At 36.8% G+C, this 17,197-nt stretch overlaps 1 long non-coding RNA gene across 3 annotated transcripts in view; it reads right to left on the reverse strand.

The window, feature by feature from the left end:
* LOC140596657 (uncharacterized) overlaps nt 1–17,197 on the reverse strand; it is a 49,104-nt gene that overhangs the window by 17,462 nt on the left and 14,445 nt on the right. For all 3 annotated transcript variants that reach the window (XR_011998563.1, XR_011998561.1, XR_011998562.1), the window contains one exon: nt 3,683–3,894. This is a non-coding gene — a long non-coding RNA (uncharacterized lncRNA). The remainder of the gene's footprint in view (nt 1–3,682; nt 3,895–17,197) is intronic.

The raw sequence follows: 17,197 nt of genomic DNA on the forward strand, positions 1-17,197 counted from the left end.
CTGCAAGACAAGAATTTTTTTTTCTTCATGAAGAAATGATTTAAGCTGAAGGAGTCAAGAAGAATTTTGACAACTAACAATATGATGGACTCAAAAACCTGCAACATACCTCATTTTAGCACCACTCCCTACTTTCGTAAGTAAATGTATACATTTGTTTTTTTTTCCCCCTAATTCAGCAGAGTTCTCATTTGAGGGAATATCTTTTCTTGCATGCTTTATTCTCATGTTTAAATAAAAAGAATGTTTTCTTTCACCGTGTGTGTTTTTCAAAAGTGAACTTTCCATTTCATGTTATGGATAACAGTGGCCAGCCCAAGTTCCACGATTCCCTAGCAAGGGTCTGGTCCCCAAATCAGATGAGATGTACTCATCACTCAGTCTAGGCAGCCATCCGCCAGGTGGAAAGTCCTCAGGCTGCATGAGAGAAACAGCCAGAGAAAGAACCTCACAGCCAAGGAAAGAGAATATAATATTTTGAAATATTTCAAAAATGTCTTATGGAGAAAGGACAGTCTCTAAATTTGGACAGAAGAAAAAAGATGAAGAAAGCCACATTTTCCATTTTAGCAGCCTAAAATATGTGTCCCTAAGGGTGTTCTCCATCAAATAAGAATATCAAATTATTCCAGGAAAGTTTGTCAAATCTGCAACTTCAACACAGAATTTCTTTACAAGCACAATATTCTTTTTTGTAGCTGTCAGTCATTTGATAATCCTGATGCACCTTCTGTTCTCATCAAAGAGTCTGAAATAGCCATGAATCCTGTCTTTGATGATTGTGGTAGAACCAGAAAGGAAAACAAAACATCACCTAGTTCTGCTTTCCTCTGCTTTCTGTACTCCATCCACATCAAATCTTTTATTCCTTTCAGTTCACCCTACCTCTTCTATCTCTGAGCCAATGAACTTGCTGGTCCCTCTTCCTGGAACAAGCAACCATCCTCACTTATCTAAAGCCAACTTACCAAGTACATCTTATGTATTATCCGTTCACTCTGCAAATATTTAGGGCAGGCCGACTAAATACCCAGCACTATTGGAGACACAGGTATTACATCAGTGAGCTCCTGGGCTCCACATTCCAGGAAGGGGACAGAGGCAATAAATAAACAAATAATATGAAGCATCTCAGATGGCAATCAGTGCTACACCGGCAGCAATAAGTCAGGATGAGAAGAAATGGGGTTCTGAAATAGTGGTGGTGGCTCATGGAGTGTGGCCAAAGTATAGCTCTTCAATGACATTTAAGAAAACATCTGAAGAAGATGAAGAATGAATCCGATGTGTATCTGGGGCAAGACTATTCCAGACAGAATGATCAGAAAGATTCTGAGGGGCACCTGTGTGGCTCTGTTGGTTAAGCAGCTGACTTGATTTTGGCTCAGGTCATGATCTCAGGGTTGTGAGAGCAAGTCCCAGGTCAACTCTGTGCTCAGTGGGGAGTCTGCTTAAGACTCTTTCTCTCTCTGTCCTTCTGCCCACCTCTCAAATAAATAAGTAAATCTAAGAAAGAAAAAGAGAAGGAAAGAAAGAAAGAAGAAAGAAAAAGAAAGAAAGAAAGAAAGAAAGAAAGAAAAAGAAAGAAAGAAAGAAAAAGAAAAAGAAAGAAGGAAAGAAAGAAAGAGAAGAAAGAAAGAAAGAAAGAAAGAAGAAAGAAAGAAAGAAAGAAAGAAAGAAAGAAAGAAGAAAGAAAGAGAAGAAAGAAAGAAAGAAGAAAGAAAGAAAGAAAAAGAAGAAGAAGAAGAAGAAGAAGAAAGAAAGAAAGAAAGAAAGAAAGAAAGAAAGAAAGAAAGAAAGAAAGAAAGAAATACACACACGATGTTGGGTATGTTTGAGGAGTAGCACAGACACCAGAATGGCTGGAGCAAGGGGTCAAGGAGATAGGAGTCATCAGAGGATTTTGAGCTAAGCAATGGCATAAACTGAGTCCACATTGGAGTTGTGGAGCTGTGTTGGGAACAGGTAGTGGGTGGAAGGGGACAAACAAGGACAGTCAGGAGACTTGCAATGATCCATGCAAGAGATGATGGACACCTGCAGCAGGTGGTGATAGTGCTGGTAGTGAGACATCGCAAGATTCGGGATATTTTGAAAGTACAGCCTGACAAGATTGACTGAGGAACCGGATGTGAGCCTCATGTTAAATGTGACGTCCTCAAGGAAACCTGATGTCAGGCCAGGTTAGGACGTCCTGCTATGCACTTTTAGGCAACTTGATATCTGTCCTTGTGAACACAGTGCGCCCTCTCAGTGTTTATCTTTATACTGGTTGTTGTTTTTTCCCTGTAATCCCAGCTGCTTTCATGTACTAGATGCCAAATAAATACCCTATGAAATTATTCAGGGAATGAAAAATTATAGCATTTGTACATTCCTTTACCACCACTTTTAATGATTTCTTGAAACTTGGTGACCAAGAAACTCCCATTCGCCCATCAAAACCCAATTCACATATCACCTGAATCCTTCCACTTCTCCTTTCCCAAAACAGAATTAATCACTTCCTCCTCTCTGGTTTTGTATCTTATAAGATCGCACTTATTGCCATGGATCACAATTTACTTTGGCAGTGTGGTGAAAAAAATTTTTCAGTAGATATGCTCTTAGCAAACTAGGCTGTCTAATGGACAAGGATTTCTATTTCTGCAATGTAATAAACTCTCCTAATGTACTCTGGCTTCCAGAGTAAGTGCTATGCACACAAATGCTAGTGTAAGTGACTGTTAAAGACGACAGCAAACAATATATTGAGCATTTATGACGTCACACTCTATGATCATTATCTGCCTAAATGATCACATGTGCTTTTCACAAAACACTATGAATTAAAACAATCATTACTTCATCTTACAAATGGGAAAACTGAGTCTGAGGTGCTTGGCTGATCTCCATAGGCAATAACTATTATAGCCAGACTTCAAGATTGTTACCGAACAACCTCTGTGCTCTGCTGTCTCTACAAGGAAAAGGCTTGAGTTCCATGTCCACCCCAGACACAGTAGATTAAAATTAAGGTAAATCAAGTGTTCAAAAAAAAAAAAAAATCAAGTGTTCAATAGGAATAGGAACTCGGACCCCAAAGCTGAAGCCAAAACTGGCCATGTTGATATATCTCCCAGAAATTTCCAGAAATATGAGAGGCAATCAATTTCCCTTGAGTTATGTAGTGAAAGCACTGACTCTACCAAATTTCAGTTCCAAAAGATACACTATTCCTCAAGAGGCACTCGTGCTACATTTATTTCTTATGCTTACCTCTTTTAGAGCCTCCAGTTTCCCTGAAGGAAGGGCTCCCCCTATCCATTTTGATGATCTGCTACTCAGCAAGGTCTTATTTAGCTTAGTAGGAAAGATTCATTTGAATCTTCCTTCTTTTGTGGGGGGAGTCAACTCAAAGCTAAAGCACCTGAATGACTGGACCACAATCATGCAGGTCATTTTGTTTTTCCGTAATAAAACTTTACTCTTACACAAATCTACACCTTTTAAACAATAAAGAGGAAGGCCCACTGATGCCTAGGAAGAGGGCATGCAGGTCATTTTTATCAGGTCCCTTGATTCCTGGTCTAGTGCCTGATATCAATCACCACGTTGAGAATCATAAAACAGAGTCATGAACAAGAGAATTCAGACACAGGAAAGAAGAAAGTGAGGGAGCATTTGTTTTCTTAAAACTTACAACAAACTCGAGATGCAGGTTCGGTTACATTTCCCATTTAGCAGAGAAGCACCTTCTTACGGATACTGCAACGTATATAGCTCCTGGGTGGACATTATCTTCATTTAGTAATACTTTTTAATATGATTTCTGCTCCATCCGTAAATTCTCCCATTCAAGTCCGGTGGCATTGGGACAGTATGGTCATTTGTATTCCACTGAATGTCTATTTCCTAGAGTGTGACAGAAATAATCTTCAATATAAATGACTCGATAACTCATTATCAGATACTTTGCCAGCACCCTACCTGAGGCTGACACCTTAAAAAAGCAGAACGGAAACATTTTATAGCCAAGAATGAAATCGAGAACCAGTAAAGTATGTACATATTATTAAAAAATAATAATAATAAAGTAAAGCAATAAGCAGATAAACTGCAATGGATTTTCAAACATGATTTTTTTAAAATGCAGAGCTTCGAGGGATGCTTGGGTGGCTCAGTGGTTGAGTGTCTGCCTTCAGCTCCCCACGGGGAGCCTCCTTCTCCCTCTGCCTGTGTCCCTGCCTCACTGTGTGTCTCTCATGAATAAATAAATAAAAATCTTTATAAATAAATAAATAAATAAATAAATAAATAAATAGCTTCAAGTTCTGGCAAATTCTTGTAATAGAATGTATCTTACAATTTATGGACACTTTCTTTCAACATCTACTCCTGCCACAAGCGCAAAGCTCTCTTGATATCTTTCTTATGCCCCTTCCCTTCCCACATGTCCACACATATTTGGTAAAATTCCTTCACATGTGTTTTTTAATTAATAAACTTGCAGTTATATTTTCCTTAACACCAAGTCTTTGCCTGAAACAGGCTAGACATTCCCTACAAATGGTTATAAGTTGAATTAAATTTAAGCATTAAATTAGTTCAATGCACTAACACTTCCATGAGGACTTCTTGTTTTATATGTCTGGTCTGGAGGTACAGCATTGAATAATGAATTTCTTTATGTCCTCAGCTAACCTCTGAGATTGCTTTTTGGCTGCAACCCCGGCTGTTAATCTCAATCATATATTCTTTAGTTGGATATAGCACTTTTGTGTCTTCTGGTAGACTATTTAGGGAACAATCCTGAACATCTATCATCTTAAACTCTGTTTCTATGTTGTCTGGGGCTTCCTAATTATGTAGATCAGCCTGTGCTATACTTGCCACCAATTTATCCCTGAGAGAAAAAAAGCTCTAAAGCACTTCTGAGAAATGACTATGGGCATAGTCACTGGTGTCCTTTTTGGGCTAGTGCCTCATAGGTTCGCCCTGCTACCCCAGAAGAAAGCCAGAGCTATACCATTCAAGAACATGTCTGAACAAGTGACTGAACCATGGCTCTTTTAGGCCAGCTGCACTCTAAATGACTCCTTCCTCATCTCAAAGAGGTGGAAATTCTAGAAGAGGTGGGGGGAAATAGGTGATGGGGATGAAGGAGAGCACTTGTGATGAGCACCGAGTAAGTGTATGTGAGTGTACATAAGCAAGTGAATCTAAGCTTACGGAACTGTTGAATCACTATAATGTACACCTGAAACTAATAGTACACTGTATTTTAACTAACTGGAATTTAAATAAAAACTTTAAAAAAAAGACGTGGTAATTCCAACCAAACTTGATAACTTTATTCGCCAAACACACCGGTAGCTCTTAAACCTTAAGAGCAATCAGAATCACATGGGGAAACCCTATTAAATACAGATTCCTGGCACCAACCACTAGAGGCATCAAATCAAATGGTTCAAAATGATGACAAGAAATCTAAATTTTTAACAAGTACCCCATATTTTATTGAGACAGGTGGTCTTTGGGTTATAATGTGGTGAAAACTACTGGCCTTCCATCTGTGTTGCATGCCATCATGTTTCTATTATCTCAAGTTTATTATTTCTGTGAATTAAGGAGATGAACAGAGACTCCACCAGCAGAGACTCAGTAAAGCTTTTGGTCTCCACTCGCTAGAAAAGAACACTGTGGAGAATTCATTTCTGAGGGTACCTTTCTCTGCTGTGAGCCACATCAGCATATATACTGGCAATAACTTGTTTACTGGTATTTACTTTCTAAATTCTATAGCTATTGTGATTTTATGATATCTAATCATGCCCATAATTAAGTCATATCCCAGCAGGTAAATTTTTTCAAGAGCACTAATTTGCATAGTAAAGTCCAACGTAATCACAATATAGGATAAGCCACAAATACAGAAGAGAAATAATATTTGGTAGGAAAAAAATATGACTAAAATCATAAGACATTGAGGAAAAATGATATAACAATTTGGCTTTTCCCTTAGATGTTAACCTGATCTCAGTCTTACTCTGTTTCACTAAAAGTAAGTGGCTTCTCAAAAGCTTATTTTCTGCTTTCATATTATATCCAAGTTACTAGGTCAAGAGATACACAGTGAGTTAGAGAGGAAGGGCCCCAATACTGAGACACACACAACGGCAAATCTTCCAAGAACCTCCAGAATTTACCGAGTCTGCAGGATAGCTTTTGTGATCTTTTTGTGTGAAATCCAGTACTGTGTCAGCCTCCTAGGGTCTCAAGTGCGCCTTTCTTAAAAGACCTCAAGATTTATTCACCCTAGCTTTGAATGAGTGAAAATGTGTTTTGTTGAAACTTCCCAAGAAATAACTGCATTTACTATGGAATCTTGTATTGTTTATGGGCCTGATGAAAGCATTTGGCATTTAATGATTCCCAGACTATTTCAACTTAAAAAAAAAAAAAAAAGGAGAAAGAGAAAGAAAAAGAAAGAAAGAAAGAAAGAAAGAAAGAAAGAAAGAAAGAGAAAAGAAGAAAGAAAGGAAGAAAGAAAGAAAAGGAGAAAAGGAAGAAAAAGAAAACAGAAGAAAAGAAAAGGATGGTGGAAGCCAAATGTTTTCAATGCTAAAAGCAAAATATGTGGTTTCTGAACACCTTACAAATGAATTAATGCAATGATTTGCCTCAGATGTTGTGAAAAATTTTAATGACGGTTGACTTGTTCAAATGAGGAAAATGAAACATGAGAAGAAGTGACTGAGAACAAGCTATCCAGGTGGCCCTCTGAAATTCAAGTCTGTTGCTATTAGCTCTGGTTTAATTATCTTCCACTCCCTCACAGTTTTCCCACAAATGCTAATACTCCCTTTGAAATCTCAGCCCCTGCTTCAATCTGCCCATTTATCGACACCCTAAGAAGTGATGTACTGTGCTTATTGTCCAGCCAATTAGAGGCACCACACGTAGTGTAGAGTAACAAAAACTAGATATTGAATGGCTACACATACTTTTTGGAATTTCTTATAATTAAAGAAAAAAAATTACCTTTCTGGTTTTCACCAGCTTATATACGGGGAAAGAAACCAATGTGAGTTTGGCTTCAGAATATTGATAAGATAAAGGTAACAACTTACATGAGAGAAACACCTAAATCTCATTACTGAAATTAAGTTATCTCAGAACTGTGGAGACACAAGACCTTCCACCGAAGGACTTTCTCATCTAAATATGTCTTCAGATGTAAGAAATCTGTCAGTATTGATTGCAATACCAAAGGTTTCGTTTTATTGAGTGGGAAAGCCAACAGAATTTATGCACTTGCTTTGCCAAAATTGCTTAAGTTTCGAGGAAGTTAAAACAACAAAAAAAATTCTGGAGCACAGCGTCACAGTGGACATTCTTTTCATTCCTGATTTTACTATTTTCAAGTCAGAGAAATATTGAACTCTAAATGCACAAGCTATGAAGGCTCATTTATGGCTTGAAAGTATCTAAAATGCAGTGATAGCAAAACATAAAATTTCCCTGGAGCTCTTTCTAGCAACATGTTGGTTATAGCAAAGTTAGATTTTCACACCTCTCACCCCTCGTTGCTGCATGTCTTCTCTTCCTCCTGGCACCCCAAATCCAAGGAGTGTCTCCATATCCTAGCCTAATGTCTTCAGGGTTCCCAATGCAATGGCCTCTCCAGAAACGCCCTCCCTGACAATAATGTATGCTCCAATTAACCTCTCCCTCCAACTCTTCCAGTCTTTCCAATCATGGAAACTCTTTGGATCTGAGCCAGCATTTAGCTAACTTTTGGGGATTAAATACCTATAGTAGTAAGAACTCTTTTCTTTTCAAATAGTGAATTCCCTGATCAACTAGTTTAAGCAAAAAGATAATTTATTGGCTGCTTTCACTTAGAAAACTAAGTGGTTATAAACTAGTCTTTAGACACAACTGGATGTAGGATTTCAAATGACGTCATTAGGAATCTCACACCTATTTTTCATATGTATCATTTATTTTTAGGTGGGTTTTGTCCATGAAGAGCAAAAATGGATCCGGAAAGCTATAACTGTATATACTTCATACCTACAATCACAGGAAGATAAGGACCCTTTTTCTTAAAGCATGCATATCTTTCCCCTCAAAGGGGGCCTTGATTGAGTCGGCTTGGATTATCTCACCAGACTAAACAGTCCCCAGGTTCAGTAGAATGGGCCTATGATGAATCGGTAAAGACCAAGTCCCCACTCTGTGGCATGGAAGAGGTGTCCCGATTGATAGCCCACCCTCCGAGTGAGCGAGGTTCACAAAAGGAAAAGAAAGGCCATTCTTTTTCATGCCACTGAGGATTGAATTCATCGCTAGAGGTGTTTTTATTCTTAAAAGATTCTTAATACTAAAACTATTTTCTAATTGGTGGGATTGCTGGTAGGGTGATCAGGATGTTGGAAGCATTATTTTACTAAAGAAGCCTTCCAGGGTCCCCTTGAGGATGTCCTATCTTAATTTGCTTTTTATTTCGCGATCAGGATGACCTAATTCCCCAGGTGTACTGGTCCTTGAAAATATATGGGCATTTATCCCTTTCTAAAAGACATTTGAGGAGTGAATCAGGGGTCAAGGTACAAAGATACACACGTACTTCTAATCTACTCTGTAATCCACACAAACAAATTTACTGAGGACTTTGTCTCCAGTTCCATTCTGAAGCATTGTTATAAACAAAATCATCCTCAGTAAATGGAGAATCATATTATTGTTGAAGCAATCAAGTAAAAAGGAAAGGAACTGTGGAGGATAGATTTTTCTTCTCAAAATATAATTCTTCAACTTCAACCTTGATACCTCTGATGAAAGATCATCTTTACTTACTTTGTTATAAATTAGACAGAATCTTGGAATTACCTCTTAACAAAACTATCCTCGAGGCCTCTTTGAACCTGATATAATTTAGATTGTATTTATTTATTTGGATACCTATCCCGTCATTAAAGATAATGAATTCTTGACAAAGAATCATAGCTCGCAGGCATAGATCATTAGGTAAAATCCTGTCCAATTTTTTTTTTCCTAAAAGACTATGAAATCTGGCATGGAACACCTATGGAGGTGCTATGTTTACAGCTTACAGCTGCAGCATTACAGAGAAAGGCTGGAAATGATGCGCTGCCATTACACGATAAAAAGTAGTAAGAATTTATTGTAAGATAATAGAGTTAAAACATTTCAATAAATAGATTATGATATTTATAACTTGAATTAATATGGAATGCTAAAACTCAGTACTCTGCAGATTCTATGAAATCACAAATTGTCCATTAGTTATTTCAAAAACTAATCTTTTTAAAATGCCCGGGTAGTGTTGAAATATGCCCAATTCATCTAGAGACTCTCATTCATTTCTCACTCTCTCTTTTTTTTTTTTTTGTCTCTCAATCTCCATGTATGTGTACACACACATACACAGATGGATTTCCATTGTATTTAATGGAAATTGTCTTCATCACAAAGGGACTTGAGACAATCCCTTGCACAACTGAATGAGACCTGGGCCTTGATGTCGCATGGGTCTAAAACTCAGTGTGAAGCTTCCCAAAGTATTGTTGCTCTTTAATAATCCATTCTCCACATAGTTGTCAAAGAGCCCAGGTAAAAGAATGCTGTGGCAGTGCTTGGCCTTGGATTGTCCATAAAATATTTGACCATATGCATAACATAGATGAAAGCAAGAAGCCCTGGCAGCTATTGTAAAGCAAGTTGAAATGAGGCAGATCATAACTTTTAAAGAGTCACTGCTAGATAGCCTCAAACAATGAGGCATAAAAGTGGGTGGTTGGAAACCACAGCAACTGCCAGATCTTCACATAGCTTTAAAAGAACTAGTTTGGGGGGGTGGGAGGTGGGGGGCTGAGCAGACTTCAGGCTGTCTGGAAATCCTAAAAAGAAAAAAAGTAAAACTTCAGGTGATAGGGGAAAATACTAAGTAAAGAGCATATTATATGTGCTCTCATTTCATTATTGGGCAGTGGTGTTATGTTTTTATCTCTATGTATAAGATCTTAATTACCAGTCATAGTTCCTCCAAAACTAAAATGTGACAACAAATAGTCAAAGGCAAGTACGTATACATGCATGTATATGCACAGAAAATGCATGATAATATCTAATGTAATGAAAAATATTGAGGAACTGGTTATTCTACTCGAGTGAATAGACAATAAAATTGAGTCTCTTCAAGTATCAATAATTTTTTAAATAAGTTTTCCTTTTTATAACCAAAATATTATGTACATCACATAACCAAATTTGAAACAATTTTTAATGTAATTTAATATATTCTTAATGGCAGATTGATTTTAAAATCCTTATTGAAGTCTAAAAATATTTTTCAATGTACTTTTGTGTTCCCACTGTTATTCATAATTATCTTGCCATAGTGTCAAAACTTTCACGTGTCTGTTTCTGGCAACAGTCCCCACTTGCTTCTACTTAGCCCTTCTACCTGTATGGGATGATAAACAAGCTCATCAAGCTGTTTTAAAGTGTCATTTGAGAAGAGTTTCAAATAAAAAACAAATACAGGCTGGTCACCCTGAAGGCAGCTTCTCCCAACTTCCCAAAACACTGCCTATGAAGACTTAGAAAAATGCAAAACCCCAAATGAAAATTAGGACAGTCAATCCACAATCCAGAATAGTTTCTATACAACATGAACCAGATGGATTAAACTTCAAGGAAGGTGGGAAGAACATTTAGCTACCTTGTAACTCTGCCCTCTGAATCAGGCTACACAAGATACATATCGACAAGGAAACAGCACTTGCCCCACTACTAAATAGATGTCACATTTTGATTACTCTAGAGTGCCATCCTCACTCAGCCTCAATCCAACCCTTTTACCACAATAACCTAACCCATGCGTACACACACACACACAAACACACACACACACACACACACACACGCTACTTTCTTCATCCTTTTAGAAATTAAAGCTTAAAGGAATGAGAGGCATGTAGGGATGAGAGTGCTTGATCCCATTTTGGAAAATGGAACCCCTGAGTAAAATATTGTAGAGGGCAGGAAAAGCATTAATAAATCCAAAAACATAGTGATTATAATATATTCCATTGATTTTTTAAAATTTTTTATTTATGATAGTCACACACAGAGAGAGGCGCAGAGACACAAGCAGAGGGAGAAGCAGGCTCCATGCACCGGGAGCCCGACGCCCTGGGCCAAAGGCAGGCGCCAAACCGCTGAGCCACCCAGGGATCCCTCCATTGCTTTTCAATGTAATGGTTATAGCCAGATAAGATATTAAGAGTCTGAAGAGAGGGCTGGGGACTGTGCACAATAACGCAATGATGGTGTTGGAATAAATGCCTAGGACATACGTGAAGAACAGGAGCAGTCAATACAGCCTGTCTGTGGAAAACACTAGTTCTGGAGAGATCTCCACTCATTCAGGTAACAGTGAGAAAAAGAAAACCATATGGGTCTTGGAAAATATTGCAAGAACAAGAAAAAAAGTACCTCTTTCTAAAGAGTAACTAGCTGAGCAACCAGGGAAACAGAAAATAAGGCATTCTCAAAAAACACAAAAACATGAAGATGAGGCCCATGGAAAACAGGGGCAAAAAAACCTCAAAATGCTGTTTTTAAAAATATGACATTTTAGGGTGCATGGGTGGCTCAGTGGTAGAGTGTCTGTCTTTGGCTCAGGTTGTGATCATGGGATCTCGGGATCAATTCCCACATGGGCCTCCTCGCAGTGAGCCTGCTTCTCCCTCTGCCTGTGTCTCTGCCTCTTTCTCTCTCTCTCTGTCTCTCATAAATAAATACATAAAATATTTTTTAAAAAATTTTAAAAATCTGACATTTTAAAAGATCTGCAATCTATTAAAGAAAGTAAAATAAGATTATAAAGGTAGTAATAAAGTACATATTGAAGGTAACAAAAAAACAAAATTGACAAAAAATATAAATAAAACCCTAACATGTAGAGCAAGCTAGATACACTTCTCAATAAGCCAAAGGAAAAATAACACAAGGAAAGTAAGCAATAAGTAAAAATTCATAATTATGAAAGACAGAAAAATGACAATGCAACCAGAAATTAATAAAGTTACTGTGAATGAATGCACAATGTCTAAAGCAGAAGCAATAATGAAAGATTTAATGAAATACAATTTCCTATGCTAAATAAATGACCGACATAAAGATCAGAAAGTCTCAGTAACCTTTGAACCCAGAAAAAATCCTATAGACTCATGTTGTGGTATATCCAGAAAAAATGGAGTTTGGATGGTAAAGAAAAAATAACAAAAGCATCTGAATATTTCTTAATTTCATAAAAATCAGTTTAGTCCTTCTTTAAAAAGATGAGTGGCAGAAAAATAACAGATCAATTTCTAGAGCTTTAAGACAATAAAAAAATTATCCCCAAATGGCATTCTTCACTAAAGTTGTCTTTTATAAGTGCAAGCCGCAAGAAAGCAGATATTTACAATATAGATATCACAAGATATTTACAAGTAAGCAAGAACTCAGAAGACATAACGCTAACATGCATGTAGCTTGAAAAAAAACAGTATTTTAACAGCTGCAGATTAACCAAACATAACTTTAAAATAGGTCATAAAAATGCTGATAGTGAATATTAAATATGGTTTACTGGCATATGTGTAAATTTGAAATATTTAAACTTTTTTTAAAAACACCTTATGTAAAATAAATATTTTAATAATAATCCAGGTGGAAATCTCTAGATTAGTGATCATAATTTTAAGTGACCACAGGGCTTGGGGACCAAGGCCGATAAACAGAGGTCCAACCTTCGCGAATAGGTGTGGTGTGGACCACGCTATCCCAAAACAGCAGAAGCTCCTCTTCATTATCAGGCAATATGAGCCAGATCAACAAATTTCAAGAGAAGCCAGAAATCTATACATAACGTTGCAATTTCTTTTAATACACCCGGAATCCAACTATCAAAAAAAGCACTGAAGAGTGCCAAACGAAACATGTGTTTGAGATTTGAGCCATCGCTAACCAAGTTTTAACCTAGACACTGAAAAAAAAAAATTGGAAAGTTTTAGAAATACAAAGATAAATAAAAGACCAGGGATCATATGTGGGAAGTTTGGGGGATAGAAATGTCTTGCCTTTCTGGGGATAAAAGAAGTTTAAAAGAAAGATTGGATTGGAAAATTAGAAATACATAGGGTATCAGTGTTTAGGAAAAAGTATACTAGCAATATTTTATACTTGATCAAAGAAGATAAAGCAAACAAAGCATTGCAGCATAGTGATGTCCTGCTGTGCAAATGACTGTGCATTGCAAAACCAAAGGACCCTTAAGTGTCAAAAATAAAATGGTGCTCAATGATTTACTATACAAATACTAAAAAGGAAACAGAGGGAACAAACTTATTATGAGACCTACTGAAACTGCAGGTAAAATGCAGTAAATAAATCAAAGTAGGTTACTCTCTTTTGAAATATGATTTAATGAACCGTAAATACAGAAAAATGTACTGTTACAAAATAGAAAGTAAATTTAAAAAAAAAAGAATAAATTAGGGGCACCTGGGTGGCTCAGTGGTTGAGGGTCTGCCTTCAGCTCATGTCCTGATCCCGGGGTCCTGGGATCAAGTCCCACATCGGCTCCCTGCAGAGAGCCTGCTTCTCCCTCTGCCTGTGACTCTGCCTCTCTCTCTCTCTCTTTGTCTCTCATGAATAAATAAATAAAATCTTTTTTTTAAAAGGATAAATTAATAAAGGTACAAATTTTGTAAGTAATTTTAGCTTACTTTTATTTATTTTTCATTTTTATTTTTTAGTAATCTTAACTTATTTTTAAAACATCATATATTTAAATAAATATAATAATAATATAAATACAAGTGTCTGACACATGTTTAAACATATGCAATGTAACCAAAGTTGTAACCAGGGGCAAACGTATACCCTTAAATGCTTCTTAATATTAACAGAAGAATAAGAATAAATGAAATAAACATTCAAAGAAGGGGGAAAAAACTAAAGTAGACAAAATGATGAAGACAGAAGAGGGAAGAAATATGGCAAGGATGTTAAACTAGATTTTTAGAGCTGATTATAAAAAACAGACTTAAAACCTAGGGCCAATCAAATCATAAGACATGATGAGTAGTATATTCCAAATTTAAAATGAGATAATTAACAATGAGCTCATTATATTTAAAAGATGAAAATATGTGCATTTCTATGCTAATTAACTTGAAATTCTTAATGAAATGGATGCTTCTCTAAGAAAACCTAGATTATCTAATGGTTGAGTTTCCCAGAAGTTGAGCCTCAGAATAAACAATGATAAGTAAAAATTTTGCAGACAGAACACAAGAGTCCACACACCCGCACTCCAGCTCTGCCACTGTCTGCTGGGTGACCTTAGACAAATCAACTCACTTCCTTGACCATCCCTTCTCTATCACTAAGAACTTTGAAACGGGTGATCATTGGAGTCTCAAATGTCTCAGCATCAAAATTCCTTTATTTTCCTACACAATAGTTACACACAGGCATGCGTGAGGAGAAGGATAGTAAAACATAAGAGAAAGTAAAACCACAAAGAATAATCATATTTTAGATCTACTCTCCTTGCTTCTTCCCTCATTTGTGTATCTGCCCATATCCATTTATATTAATTCAAATGGCATAGCTAAGGAAATAGTAGCCAAAAAAAGTTTATTCGATATTCTATTCATTCATTGGCTTGCCCTGAAATTCTTTCTTTTCTTCCCGTGTCTTAGGAATATGTATTTTTTTTCTTCCAAGTATCAAGAAGTCATATGTGGTCTTTTGTCCTTGAACTCCTGGGGGTGGCTTCCAACACCTAAGTCTCCCTCCAAATCACACTTCAGTTTTGCGGCCTCTTTTTATATCGTGTCATGGAAAATAGCCAAAGTGAGCATCTGCGTTCCTATTCTTCCAAAACCTCCACATCTCACCCTTTCTGTGTGATTTCTCTTTGGAGTTTCATATCATTTGGCATCTCTCTTTTTTAGTGAGGGTGACACTCTAAATCTTTTGTGATAGCTCCAGGATTCAGATATATTGACTCCACTCCCGCTGCCAATGCATCAAGTTGATCAGATTTTGAAATTCCATCTGGTTATGATTTGAGTGTAATAGGCCCTATAAGTAAATCTGTTCATCGGATTTATTTCAAAATTATCTTCCTAACTAATTGCAGGTTATTAGAATAGCCATGAAGTGAACCAGAACAAATAGATTTCCTTGTCTCTGGAGCCTGAGGAGGATGGGGAAGGAAGAGAGGGAACAGAGGAGGGTTAACTCAAATATATCAAAAGCTTACATGGAACTACTCCACAGTTCTCACTCATCATTTCCCCCCGTTTCTGATGGTTAATCGTATTACCAATCCTGAGCTGCTAGGGCTCTCCTTTGTATCTTTTGAGATTAAATTTTCCTTTATCTTTTACATTTGTTTGTATTCTCAGAGAAGCAATTATATGACAACATTGTGCTGTTAGATGTGCATGCAGTTATCTATGTGTGTGAAGGCCTAAGGTACTTACCATGGGTAATATTTACTAGACACTTACGATATACTATTTTCTCTGATAGGTAATTTCATGCACTCTGCTTGAAGCTCAGAGAAGAGAGGGTCCAACACTACACCCATGAGCCAGGAAGGGCATCCACCAACACAAGGTGGGCTCTCAATAAATAATATTGCGTGAATAAATGAAGGCATCATTCATTTACTCTTTACAACACAAAACGGTAAGTGCTGTAATCCTCCTTCTTACACATAAAGAAACTAAGGCTTGGTGAGGAGGGTTACTTGCTCACAGTCACATTGCTCGTAAGTAGCTGAATTAAAATGTAAACCCAGTTTGGACTGAGTCCCGAGCCTTTGCCATGTTACTACCCTAAATCGATCACAGGTATACTAAAAGTCTGCATTTGCTTCTGTTAAGGTGGGGTAGATTGTACTTGAGAAGTATCTCATTGTATATTCAGAGCATGTCCCAAAATTTCTGGAACAATCTTAGATGTGTTTGAGCCAGAGAGCTTTTTGGGTCTAAGAAATCCTAGAAGAGAGTCACAAAGGCTTTGCATAGTTTAGACAATGGCTTCTGATCGTTATTTAACATTCATGAGTAGTGACAAATTCCCTGGACATTCTAAGGAATGTAGGCCATCCCCTATGCCCTAGCTAGAAAACTTTTATCTTTTTGACTAAGAAAACAAAACAAAACAAAAAAGCCAATCTAAACACAGATGAGGTTGATATTGTTATGGAAAATCTTTACCTATTAATAATTATAAGCAAAAATTCAAATGGATTGAAAAATAGTTTTAAATGATTTAAAAATCAATCAGAGGCTTGTATGTTTCAGAGCACACACACATGCGTAGAAAGGACAGAAAGGAAAAACCAGAAGCGAAAGGTAAAATATGACTCAGCTGATAGTATTACGTCCTGGGAGATCACACTACAGCAAATAAAGTCTTTGTAAATATTCTTCCCTCTTAAAAGTTACTAGATGCTATGTAATAAAATAATTAAAATGTATTCTAATGCTAAGTATTGCCTTTCTTCAAGGTAGATATTATGCATTTTTTCCATAGGCAGAAGCCAATTATGTCTTAATTACTCTCCATGTTATTAAGGATTTTTAAAAATCCCCCTTGGGAAATGAACAAGGGGTGGTGGAAAGTGAGGTGGGCGGGCAGTGGGGGTGACTGGGTGACGGGCACTGAGGGGGACACTTGATGGGATGAGCACTGGGTGTTATGCTATATGTTGGCAAATTGAACTCCATTTAAAAAAATATGTAAATAAAAAAAGAAAAAGAAAAAGAAAAAAAATCCCCTTTGGTCTGATATAAGAGTTATTGGTCATTCATCGTGACTTCATAGTATATCCGAGAATAGTTCTGTGAAGAAGAGTTGTTATGTTGTTATTGACATTACAAATGTATGGATATCTTTTCTTCTAGAAAGATCAGAACAACAACAAAAAAAAAGATCAGAATATGCTACGTTCACATATGATTTCACAGTTTATGGTACTGAATCATCCCAATAGTTTTGCCATCACGCATTAGTCAGTTTTTTTTTAGTATGACAGTGGAATAGACATTTTGTCTTCCATTAAGTAAATTGGATTGCTGCAATAAAAATCTAAGTACACATTAGAAATGAAAGT

Source organism: Vulpes vulpes, unplaced genomic scaffold, assembly GCF_048418805.1.
Source record: "Vulpes vulpes isolate BD-2025 unplaced genomic scaffold, VulVul3 Bu000000636, whole genome shotgun sequence".
Classification (NCBI taxonomy): domain Eukaryota; kingdom Metazoa; phylum Chordata; class Mammalia; order Carnivora; family Canidae; genus Vulpes; species Vulpes vulpes.